This window comes from Dreissena polymorpha, chromosome 6, assembly GCF_020536995.1.
Source record: "Dreissena polymorpha isolate Duluth1 chromosome 6, UMN_Dpol_1.0, whole genome shotgun sequence".
In the NCBI taxonomy this organism is placed as follows: domain Eukaryota; kingdom Metazoa; phylum Mollusca; class Bivalvia; order Myida; family Dreissenidae; genus Dreissena; species Dreissena polymorpha.
Window position 1 is genome coordinate 96,164,416 of NC_068360.1, and position 13,970 is coordinate 96,178,385.

Sequence of the window (13,970 nt, forward strand, 5' to 3'; positions counted from 1 at the left end):
CAGACAAAATATCTATTTAATTTAGTATATGGTCATTCTTACAATTTTTTTTTTTGAAACGTTTTTCTAACGTTTTCTTCCAAGAATATTGCTGACACCGTTTTTAGTGAATTTTTCTAAGACCGTTTAATGTAAAAAAATCTTCTTATAACCAAAAACAAATTTCGTTCGTAAAACAATTCTATCTGCACTATAAATCTCAATCTCCTACGCAGTGGCCTCCCTTATACTAGAAGTTACTGACCGGGCGAAGCAAGGGAAGTAACTGCTGTGAGGAGTTTCTATAAAAATCTGCATTCAGAAATCTGTATTCAGAACTCAATCTGTTGTGCACGTCTGCATCTAACGCTTACCACAAGTTTTACGACAAATTCTTGACGCAGACGAATAGGGTAGCGTCTATTTTCATTTGTGAAAACAATAGTTCGATACAGATCTGTCCGTGCTTAAATTTTGAAAGGCTTGGGTAATTATTTTTCATAAGCGTTTCAAACACTGATGTAAATGGAAAGATTATCTATTTAAATAGTCGGTAATTGTTTGAAATTATTGATTTGAGAAATTCGCGGATGGCGATATCGAACTACATTATACCACGTGACGCCATTCTTCCCTGTATCTTGCACCTATGCTTTAAAAGCCATTGGCGCTCTCGTTTAATTTGTACATAAAATAGTCCCTTTATTTCATTTAGTTCTAAAATATCGGAATCCATCCATGGCTCTGTTCTCTGCTTTAAACGAACTTCTTTGGTTGGAGCTACACTATTCAAAACTGTCAAAAAAAATCTTTGAAAAATAACCAAGATTCTTGTACAGTGTCAGCAGTAAACATAGAATTCCAATCACAAGTGTTCAGTTTGTTAATAAAATCTTCTACAGTATAGTTTTTCATACACCGAACAAGAACTGTGTTATGCTTACCTATTTTTTTTTTTGCTTGCTAGTTTTTCTTGTACAATATACTTGGAAATGGTCACTAAGATTTATGGGTTAAGTACAATATTGTGAAACTTTATTACTTTGATTACACAAGATATGATCTAAAATTGATGAAGTTGTTTCAGTTATTCTAGTATAAGCAATATATATATATATATATATATATATATATATATATATATATATATATATATATATATATATATATATATATATACCTTTTTCCATGGAGTTACGATACATACATAATGAACCGGTTTATTCGTGTTTAACGAATCGTTTAACATCTGAAAGCGTCATGATCGCGATCACAATAAAAGAAACATCTAAAACATAATTTCTATCGTTTTTCTAAAGCTGTAATCATCATATTCGTGTTCGGTGTAATGCATCTATGTCATTAGCCTCGTTATGATCGTAATTATAAGTATTGCTGTCTTAATCATCATCTCAATTTGTGATTTATGATGTTATGTGTATCTTCCCATTGTTTTTTTTAACACAAATGTTCAACACATAGATAAACTCGATGCGGAAACCTAAACACACACAACTTGTGAGATCAGATTAAACGAAAAGAAAAGAAAAAAATGAGAAGGAAACTTCGTGGCTTTAGTCACGTGTGAGTGTTGTTTTTATTTTAATTAAAAAACAGATCGACAAAGACCAATTATATTTCAATTTTAATACATATGATTAATTGTATGTATAATATCAATTAAAAAAACTGTCTGTGTAGCGTTTATCTCAGTTTTTAGCCTAATATTGAAACGCAAATAGGCTTTGTTATACCATATTTCGAAATAACATGGGGAAATGGTTGTCTTTTTTTAAGATATTTTTTCTAAGACCGTCTTACGTGAAAAAACGTTCTTAGAAACTAAAACAAATTTCGTTTCTAAAACAATTATGTTCTTACTGATAGTGACCTCACAACTACTTTGGATTTCCGTTGTTTACTTCTGGGAGAGATCAAATCTGTACATAACTGAATTCATTAGGCCCTGGTTTATGGATATGTAAAGTTTCATTGGTTAATTATAAATAGAAATTTACATATGCTAAACAGGAAGTGGGGCATTGAGCACTTTCATTCTTTGAAAATGTGTAAGAAAAATTGCGGATTACGATGAATGTTTTCTGATTATTCTGACATGGATTCTAACCTGCCATTCTATGGAGTTGATGAAGTAGAGTTTGAAAGTAATAGAGAATTTACTTTGAGCCAGAAAGTGACCGATTTTAATCACTTTGATGTAGAGAATGAGTAGACATAGTCCTAAGTCCCCCATTAACAGGTCGTACACAGTTGAACGTTGAAATGGAGAGGCAGGAGCAATTAAACATCTTAAAATTGTTAACTGGTGATACCTTGATTAATTACCTTGTGTTATTTAACTATGCTTCGGCAAAGGTAAATGGCCCATTAAAACAACACCGAAGAATGAGAAAATGGGAAGAGGTAATATTTGCTGGAAATTGGAATACTGACAATGGCAATACATATACCGATAGGGCAGTTATACAGGTAAGATTTTGGAATCACTTCTTATAGTTAGATTTTAAATGAGTACTTTTTGCTTAAAACTAAAATTTGTAACAAAATATAAATTTGATACATATTAAATTGATTTAAAATGTACTGAAACTAAAGGTACTGAACATTACTTGTTCTCTTACAAGCTTTATTGCTTAATACACATTTTCAGGTAATAAACCAACACAAAATCAAAATTTTAAGACTACCATCATAATTTACAAATACAATCAATGACGAATAAGAACAAATATAGGTTTTATAAACTTATGTCTTATAATAAATGAAATGCATCCTTTTGAAATAGACCACCGATATTAGCCTCAGACTTTCAACTCCATCGGCGCTCTCGTTCATTCAATCAATTGTCCAACCCCTTAACGTTTACTTCAGCAGTAACTTCCCTGTATCTTGCAAATAGGCTTTCAACGCCATCGACGCTCTCGTTCTTCTGTGATATTGCATGATGGAAAGTCCAGCACATTACTCGCATATAACTTGTGCATTCTTCTACATGGCTATATTTATTGTGTCGCCATATCTCGGATAAAACATTAAAATTATTAGCAGTCTGTTTATTTAAGTGATAAATTATAATGTGCCTTTTTAAATATATATTTCTCTGTTATTCTTAATTGCAATGTCGTTGCAACTTTTTTCATGTTAAGTGGCAAGCAATCAAAATATAGTAATAGGAGTTCTTCTGTGATATTGCATGATGGAAAATTTCGTCTAGCACATTAATCGCATATTACTTGTGCATTCTTCTACACGGCTATATTTATTGTGTTGCCATTTCTCGGATAAAACATTAAAACATTAATATTATGAGCAGTCTGTTTATGTTAGTGATAAATTATAACGTGTCTTTTAAAATATATATTTCTCCGTCATTATCAATTGCAATGTCGTTGCAGCTTTTTTCATGTTAAGTGGCAAGCAATCAAAATACATAGTACAAAATGTATAGTAATAGAAGTGCGTTGTAACAGCTAATTTCAGGACTGCGAGGGATAATATTGAATATTTTGCTTCGACTTGAAACTCGTTAGGTATGGCTTATCTAATTCTGGAAAATAAACTCCTAGATGTAAGTGCTCACTAAACACTATAAAATGAAAAATCGAATACGTCAGTTGGTATGTTAAGTATTGTTGAGGTTAATGCTTATAAAACAGTGAACATCTAAATACATCATCAATACCAACATTTAACGGGTAAGTGTTTGTATTATACACGTAAATTGTTTATGAGGCATATGGGCGGTGTACTGGGTAATCTGGACTTAAATCATGTACGTTAAGTTCTTCCAGATGAGTCCACACATGCTTATCAGGGACGACACTTTCCACCTAAACTCGAGTTTCATTAAGAAGAGACATCCTTTAAATAAAAATTTCATAATAGTCGCAAGTATTCACAATGCAATAACGGTAAACAGTACACAAAAGAAAACCAACAAAATGGAGAAATGTGCATTTCACGATTGAGTTTGCTCAAGAAGTGGATCGTTGTTCGTACAATATATAAGCCATGTCATAATATGATCGTGGAAGATCACAATTGAACTGTGGATAATATATAATGTTCATATACCGGTAATAGATTCAACCAGATCAAGTTTGTAGTCCACAATTACTATGCAGTGGCGATGTAGGTATTAATAAAAAAAAGTATCCAGATTAAGTTTGCAAATCCAGATTATTTGCAAACTTATTTTTTTTATTTATTGAACAATTGTTATGAAATTTTGCATATTTGTAGGGGGCATTGAGTACATACATATAATTGAAAAATAGAGTTAAAATGTTTTTGGAAAGTAGATTTATTTGATGATAAAGTTGCCATCCCCCGTTGGATCCCAACGGGTTTTGGCTCCCCCGTTAAGAATTGCAATTCTCCAACGGGAGTTTTTTTCCAGACGGGAGAATTTTACCTATATTTTACAAAAAATGTAATTTTAAATATTATGCTTTGTTTTCTGTTTAATGTTTTCAAATACACATGTTTAAGTTATAATTGTAAGAAATATGTACTTTAATAAGAAAATAAAGTGTTTGTAGATTTTCTTCCCCCGTGGGGTTTTGACGGGGGATCCCGTCCATCTCCCATATCCATTAAACTCCAACGGGGTTTTCACGGGGGACCCCGTCAATCCCCCATTTAAATTAAACCCCAATGGGTGTTTGACGGGGGATCCCCATTTAACTCCAATTTATAAAGAACTCCAATGGGAGTTTGACCACAGAAGGGAGGGGGGGATCAGACTTCAATAAACAGTTTATACCCATTGCAATATATTCCATTGTATAAAGAGTAAAAGACACTAAACTTTATTAAATAATTGATGTTTTCTTTTAAAGGTTTCAAAATCAATTTATAATTTTTGAATTTTCTTAACTCGGTACGTTACGTTGAATAAAATGTCTTTTTGAAAGAGATTAACCCCACATATTGCTATTTCTGGAAAGATGAATTTAAAACGTTCCATAATTTTGAAAGACTGTATAAATAATATAGTGACTTATCTCGAAAATATATTACATTTACCTTTTGATAATCCAAACGTTGCTTTTATCCATTTCTGTGATGATAAATACAATCCAGAAAGACAATAACATTTGAAGTATAATTATTGTCATTCGGAATTGTATTTCTTTTGCTGTTTATTCCCGTGTAACAGTTTTGGAGGTTTTTTTCCTAGAAATTTAGCTTGCAAACATTTTCGGTGCAATGTCGTACCTTAGTGTACCGGTTACATTCCACAAATTGTTTTTTTTTTACACAAAATGCCTGAATAGGGCAGTGTGTTAGGTTCATTGTTTTGTTATTGTAGTTGTTTGTTTTTTTATCTTTAACAACACCGTGCACTGGTAGCGTTATTAGCAGAGACATGCGGGAGTCTTCTTGAAACATACTGTACTGGCTAGTTTCAATTATGGGACACACCACTTCTCCAATAGAATCGATGATGTTTAAATACATTTGAGTTATATTTGCAGTTTCAGTTATTAACTGTTCAGTTTTCTGATAAGGATATGATATCCCAGACGTTAGTTCCTGTGCTGTCTTTTTCCCTCTAAACAAACAGACATATAACACCAAGGACTTATATCACTTTTCATTATTGTGTATAAAATACAATATACCACACACAACTGAAATATTTGATATAACCCATATAAGCAGTATGATTTCCTTTCTAAATGTAATAAAAACTTAATTTTCAATCATGAACTAGTAGTTTCAGGAAAACAGGAAACCAAGAAAAAATGTGAAACCAACAAAGGCATAGAATTGTGAAATATGCAAGCCAGAGTTCTCGACTTATGATTGTTGAACGCTGCACTTCTATACACCACAACCTACCTTTGTTCGAAGTCTGATGTAAATGGGTCTTATTGTAATTACGTTATGACCCGGACAATAAAAATGTGAGATAAATAAAGTAATGAAGGGGCTATAGCTATAGTTCTTGTGCACAGAACTTCTAATCAGTGAGATATATCCATATATGCATATATGACGTTTCATGTGAATAGGTGATATAGTTAAAGACTAATACTCCGGACAAAGTACTGGAAGCTGCCCGACCCTAGGCATGACATAACTAATCCCTTAATATGGACTCCATTGGTCATTGTCGACTCCGGTACTACTAACGTGTACCCCGGGTACTCTTAAGTATACTTACATGTACCCCGGGTACGGTAAATATACTAAATCGTACCCGGTCGATATTAGACTGTACTCGAGTTGTATTCCCGCCTAAAATCCTATGTCGTAAAACGCGCTACCGATTATCTTAAACAAATTTCTTTAAAAAAAACAAACTGCCTCATTATGCTTTGTGAGTATGAGTTTCGATAATATAGAGGCCATTTTACAGAAAATTGACATAAATGTGAATATATTTAATTAAAAACAAGATGTGTTTGTGAAACACAATGTCCCCCTATATGACGTTTGACCTTGAAGGATGACCTTGTTCTTGTGAAGGATGACCTTGACCTTTCACCACTCAAAATGTGCAGCTCCATGAGATACACATGCATGCCAAATATCAAGTTGCTATCTTCGTGAAACACAATGTCCCCCTATATGACGTTTGACCTTGAAGGTTGACCTTGACCTTGTGAAGGATGACCTTGACCTTTCACCACTCAAAATGTGCAGCTCCATGAGATACACATGCATGCCAAATATCAAGTTGCTATCTTCAATATTGCAAAAGTATTCATAAAATGAGCGATTTGGGCCACATATATTTGACCTCTGACCTTGAAGGATGACCTTGACCTTTCACCACTCAAAATGTGCAGCTCCATGAGATACACATGCATGCCAAATATCAAATTGCTATCTTCAATATTGCAAAAGTATTTATAAAATAAGCGATTTGGGCCTCATATATTTGACCTCTGACCTTGAAGGATGACCTTGACCTTTCACCACTAAAAATGTGCAGCTCCATGAGATACACATGCATGCCAAATATCAAGTTGCTATCTTCAATAATGCAAAAGTATTCATAAAATGAGCGATTTTGGCCACATATATTTGACCTCTGAACTTAAAGGATGACCTTGACCTTTCACCACTCAAAATGTGCAGCTTCATGAGATACACAAGCATATGAAGTTGCTATCTTCAATATAGCAAAAGTTATTGCAAAATGTTAAAGTTGGCGCAAACAGACAGACCAACAGACAGACCAACAGACAGGGCAAAAACAATATGTCCCCCACTACTATAGTGGGGGACATAAAAATAGCCGACAACGACTGATTAGGCTTTAAATTCCCGGGTACGTTTTAGTATATTTACCGTACCCGGGGTACATGTAAGTATACTTAAGAGTACCCGGGGTACATGTAAGTAGTACCCGAGCCGACAATGACCAATCGAGCCTTAATATGCTCTGTATTTGACAGACATATAAGAGAAAAATGGAAAGGATGAAAAAAACAACACAGCAGTAATTAGTTTTATCAGAGACATAGATAACAGAGATAACAGAGATAACAGAGATAGGCAGCTCGCCAAATATCGGCAAACTCTCGCGCATCCAGTGGTTTTGGCGAGATAGGTTTAATTTTAGTCTGTGCAATAAAAGAATGCATGAACATAGTTTTTACAATTTAATGATATTTCATCAAAACTTCATCATTCATAAACACATATCAATACAACTGGCATAAAAAATAAGCAACTTATTACACGTATTAAGCAAGTTGTTGATATTACAAAATTAATAACATATCGGGAGAAAACAGCTAATATTCTGCAGCGATGCAGGCAACAAACATGTAAGCATAAGAGCCATTATCGTATGGGGCAGGGTATTAATGTTGCTGAAGAAAATTCATAATCACATAAGAATTTTTCATCATGGGGATTGGACTATAAATGCGACTGAGAGTGTTAACATGTTTTTACCATAGTCATGTAAGGAAAAAGCCCCGCCCCTTGGTGGCCATGTTTTTCATGATATCATTGGGACACTCTATAGAGTGTTAAAAAGGTTTTTCGAATCCCGGACAATCGCTCCTACGGACAATCGCTCCTACGCTAAATTTGACAAGGCGGACAGTCGCTCCTACGATGTTTTGACAGGGCGGACAGTCGCTCCTACGATGTTTTGACAGGGCGGAAAGTCGCTCCTACGATGTTTTGACAGGGCGGACAGTCGCTCCTACATTATTTTGCCAACCCGGACAATCACTCCTACATTATTTTGTCAACCCGGACAATCGCTCCTACATTATTTTTGACTCCATGGCAAAACATATTATTCGCTGATCAAAGGCTTACACCTATAATTAACCAACAATTAAAATTGCCAACCTGTTAACAGAAAGCCAATTTAATTAACATGAGCTGATCAATTTGATTTTAATTAATTGATTTACTTACTGACAAACTATGTTACAGTTTGTGGATTCTGTAAATATAAGGTAGTTATAAGGGCACTTTGGACAATGGTTCCTACATTATTCCTATCAGGGACATTCTTTCCTATATTACATTTATTGGAATAAGTGCCATTTTGCGAATGGAATAAACATAAAAACCGCATTAAATCAATAATTGCTATAACAACAATGGTAGTATCAATCGATAATGACCACTTTGACACCTATGATGTGCCAACCGTGCATAAAGATAACAGAATGGCGTCACATTAAAGGGGCCTTTTCACAGATTATGGCATGTTTTGAAGTTTGTCATTAAATGCTTTATATTGATAAATGTAAACATTAAATTTTAAAAGCTCCAGTAAAAAAACAAAAATAAAATTTGAAAAAAGGAAAACAAAAGTAGCCCGCAGCAGGACTCGAAGTAAAAAACGCATTAGCCAACTGAGCTATCCTGCCAAGGATACATAAAATGCGTATTTTATACCTTATATCATCGTAGTTTCACAAATTTAAACGACATCACTAGAACTTTCCAAATTATTCAATCGCTTCAATCAATTATACATTGAATACAAAATTCATGAAATGCAACATAATGGCGAATTCAAATGTACGACATTTTCGATTTCAAATTTAAATATCTGGCTTATTTCGCATTTTTCGACACAAGTTGGCAATTTTAATTGTCGGTTAATCATAGGTGTTAGCCTTTGATCGGCGTACACTACATTTTGCCGTGGAGTCAAAATAATGTAGGAGCGACTGTCCGGGTTGACAAAATAATGTAGGAGCGATTGTCCGGGTTGGCAAAATAATGTAGGAGCGACTGTCCGCCCTGTCAAAACATCGTAGGAGCGACTGTCCGCCCTTGCAAAACATCGAAGGAGCGACTGTCCGCCCTGTCAAAACATCGTAGGAGCGACCGTCCGCCCTATCAAATTTAGCGTAGGAGCGATTGTCTGTAGGAGAGATTGTCCAGATACCAGGTTTTTCTATAGCTATATATAGACATATAAGGAAAAATGCCCCACCCCCTGGTGCCCATGTTTTTGAACCAACCGGAACCATTTTTGAACTTGCCCAAGATATCATTTTGACAAATCTTCTGACCAAGTTTCATGATGACGGACAATAAACCGGAACAATTTTTAACTTGTCCAAGATTTCATTTGGAAAAATGTTCTGACCAAATTTCATGAAGTTTGGACAATTAATGTGGCCTCAAGATTGTTTACAAGGCAAATGTTGACGCCACACAACACGCACTCCACGACTGCCAAAAGGCGATCAAAAAAGCTCACCATTAGCACATTGTGCTCAGGTGAGCTAAAGGGCAAAAAGATAATCACTAGAAATTTGTTCCCACAAAATATGGTTCTGGGCAACTTCCTAACCATAAACATATTCAGTAGTGTGTCCTGCTTCATTAACGCATACTTTCATCCTTAAATATGTTTTGCCATGCTTTGATCTGAATGTAAAAAGCGAATGTCCAGGTCTCTAGCGTGCGTATTGACAATAAATTGCTTTGGATCACTTCGTTCAGTATGTAAAACTCAACCCTGATAGGCACAGTGATCTCAACTTGACAGTCTCCAACGTCAGCTGAGTCTGGTTCTGTTGTTGACGATGACTAACCACACTGAGTTGCTTTGTCTTCATACAATGCAGTGTTGAAAGAAGTATCATCCTCAGTTCTCAGTTATGGATTCATCCTCATCGAGCAAGAAACCATCCTCAAGCGCTGTTGGGGATGATTCATCATGTCGAGATGGCTTGTGCTTCTTCTGCACCCCATAACTCAGTCACTCCCTCCTGGGCATGGCCAAACTGAAAATACAAATGAGCATATCAGATGAACACCAAATAATATGAAATGTATTATATGCTATTCTAAATTTAGATAAAACAAGAGATGTGTTCATCAGAAACACAATGCCCCCTACTGTGCAGCAATTTGACCTTTGACCTTGAAGAATGACCTTGACCTTGAACTTCCACCACTCAAAATGTGCGGATTCATGAGATACACATGCATGACAAATATCAAGTTGCTATCTTCAATATTGCAAAAGTTATGGCCAACGTTAATTTTTTTTCGGACAGACGGACAGACTGACATACTGACAGTTCAACTGCTATATGCCACCCTACCGGGGGCATAAACTATAAAGGCCTCATGGAATTTATAAAGAAGGCACATAAGCATGCAATTTACAATGTTTCATATGTGAATTCTTTTTCTTTCTATCAGCATTTTAACCATTTTAACCCAACAACATTCAGGCTGTTTAGTTGACTTGTTACTGCATAATGTAATAATGGCAATTTCTCCATAAGATACAACAGACTACTGCAGTTGATGGCCAGTTACCTTTAAAATAGGATTTATGTGTGTTACATGAATATTGTAACTTAAAAACTCTTCCATTATACAAAATTCCTTTTCTTGTAATAGAATGAGCTTCATTTTTATAAATTCATTGTCATATTTCAGCAAATGAACACAGAAAGACAATAAACAACCAATCCACCATTTACACCACACAATAACTGAAAATAAGACAAAATGCTGTCTTATTTCCAGGTATTGTGTGGTATTTAATATTACCTGAGCTAAGACACCTTATTAAATTATCTTCCTATATTATAAATTGATCAACAAGCACCTGTTTTAAATTAAATTCTTAGATTTAATATTCCTTGATCAATGGATTAAAATTAAATTATTAATTAAATTCTTATCTTAATTATTAAATGACTCTTGTTTCAAAACTAAATTTATAAATTAAATCATATATTAAATGATCAATTTATTAAAACTTTCCTGAACTTATAAAACTGAAGCACTTTTTTAATTAAGCACATTCTTCGATGATTTTAACTACACAAAATAAACAAACCATTATTTATACTAATTTACACAAAGTAAGATTGTGAATGAGAATGAAGTCAAATTATAAATGTTTAAATTATTATAAAAAGTTGATTTAATTGGGGAGGGCTAATCTCTTATCTGGCACCATACTGTGTCTGCCATTATAACTTTGATATACATCAAATGATATACATCACCATTCGGTGGACGGACGGACTGACCGACATGTACAAAAAATCTACCCCCTCTTTGAAGGGGGCATAAATATGGGAAACCATAAAACTATTGAAATCAGAAATTTGCTTATATATAAATGCATAATAGATTGATTATTAAATGAGGCATGTATTGATACGTCTTGCTAATTACAGCATTTAAACTTGGAGCAGATAATATAAAGATTTTTTAGAGATTAAATTTTCCCCCCACAACTAAAATTTTGTACATAACATCTAACTGTATTTTTTTCTTTATCAATTGCGGATTTTAAAAATTCACTTAACTTTGTTAAAACAGAAAGAGCTTTCTCTTACATCACACATTCTCACAAGTCATATATTTGTACAAAATGCATAAACATAGTTTTGGTGTTATTTTGATGCATGTGTATTGTGTATTTATTATTATGGTAGTTTGATGTTTAGCTGTAAATGCTTATGTCGCAAATAAACTCGCTGTTCTGTTCTGTTAATTTTATAATATTGGGATTTATTGTGCTCGAATAAAAGTCAGGGGAAGTCTACACTTTGTATTAGCAACCTGCTGTGTTGATCACTATCTTATTAGCTCAATACACAGGCACCTGGCTACTGTACTGGAAAAATTGGATTTGCTGCCAAAATAACTGATTTCATTTATTGCTAAATTGTTGTGTACCTTAAAAAAACTTCAATAAATAGTAAACGCTCTACCATTGTCTTATATTTATACCGTTTGAAAAAGTTAATGACAATTATTGCAAGCATCCGTTTTATTTACCATTATTATTTTAAATACGCGTTCAATGGCAAATAATACAGGTAGAATCATTATTTGATGTGGATATCAGTACAGTTAATAAATGTTAATAAATGTCTATATATTCTAAGCATTGCATACGCAATTGTATAATTCCGAACTAATATAATTTACTTAAATATGATCTAGCTAGAATCAACATCAACATGGATCAACATCACCGTTGTACTTTTTATTTAGTTTTCAGTAATCTGTCCTTGAAATAGAGGTAGCCTTATTAAAGACAGCGCTAAGTGTGAAAGTGGAGATTAAGAAATAAGATCTATTGCATCGCACTGGCGGTATAGCCTGTAGTCTTAAATAAGACACATTTAAGACATGGATAAAATACAATTATGACACATATGAATCTTTCATTTCTTCAAAAAATAAGCACGTAGTCACATATAAATAAGACACCTTAAAGACACAGAAACAATATGAATAAGACACATTTGAATCTTTCATTTCTTAAAAAAAGCATGTGAATCTTTAGAATACAATATAAAATAACATGTATTACTGACACATTATTCTCAAACAACATGTTTAATTAAAAAAATGTATCCGTAAAATACTCAATATCCTTTTACAATGAATTTAACAAGTTTTCTTTAATGACCGATTCATCAAAGAAACACAAATTCCCAACCATTAATAACATGTTCAATTAAAAAAAAATGTTTCCGTACAATACTCAATATCCTTAAAAAATATTGCTCAAAAATCTGTTTTACTATATAACGTCTGGCATTTTTACCTATGGCATTTTTACCTATGGCATTTTTACCACTTTACCTCTGGCATTTTTACCGCTGGCATTTTTACCTATGGCATTTTTACCTATGGCATTTTTACCGCACACCATATAAATGGGTATCAAAAAGTAAATTTCAGTAGCGTTAAAGATATCATAGCAAATTCAATAAGTATACTGTATTGATATTACAGAAATTAAAATTCAAGTATGAAATGTGTCCACTTTATCAAATTCTAGAATTTAAATGGGTCCAGTTTATAAAACTTCTTGTATTGAAATGGGTCCACATTCTCAATGGTATCGTATACAAATGGGTATGCTTTACAAAAAAATCCCCCCCCCCGGGTTTAATGTCCAGGTGTTTGTTACCCCTCACAGCAATTGCTAGGGAAGGGGGCTACATCTTGTTCGGATTTCAATAATTTTAATGTTTAAGTGGTCATTATTTTATGTTATTTTCTATTGATGCAAAGAAATACTTAAATTACTTCCCAAAATGTATAATATATTATAACATCATTATTTTTTTGCAAGCATTCCCCACACATTTGGCAACGTCAATATGGTGAAATAATCAAAAATAATATTTTCATGATATTGTTGAAAACACAATAAGAATCTTTTATTGACATACCATATATATATATATCGCTCAAATCAGCCAATGGAATAAATGAAGTGTCTTTATTTGTGTCTAGCCGCAGGAAATTTTATTGGACAGTCTGTCTTACAAAGGTCAGGTAAGGTAAAAAGCTGGCTTAGACAGCTTCCACGAGAAAGTACAATTGAAACATATACATGTAACTGTTAAGCATGTGCTAATTATAGCAAAAAACAAAACCTGCATATTTAATTGGCTCTGGAGATAATCTGTCTACTGGGGTCGGTGATGTCCCCCAATAGCTTATCTTATTAGTTAATTTATAAACTGCAGTGT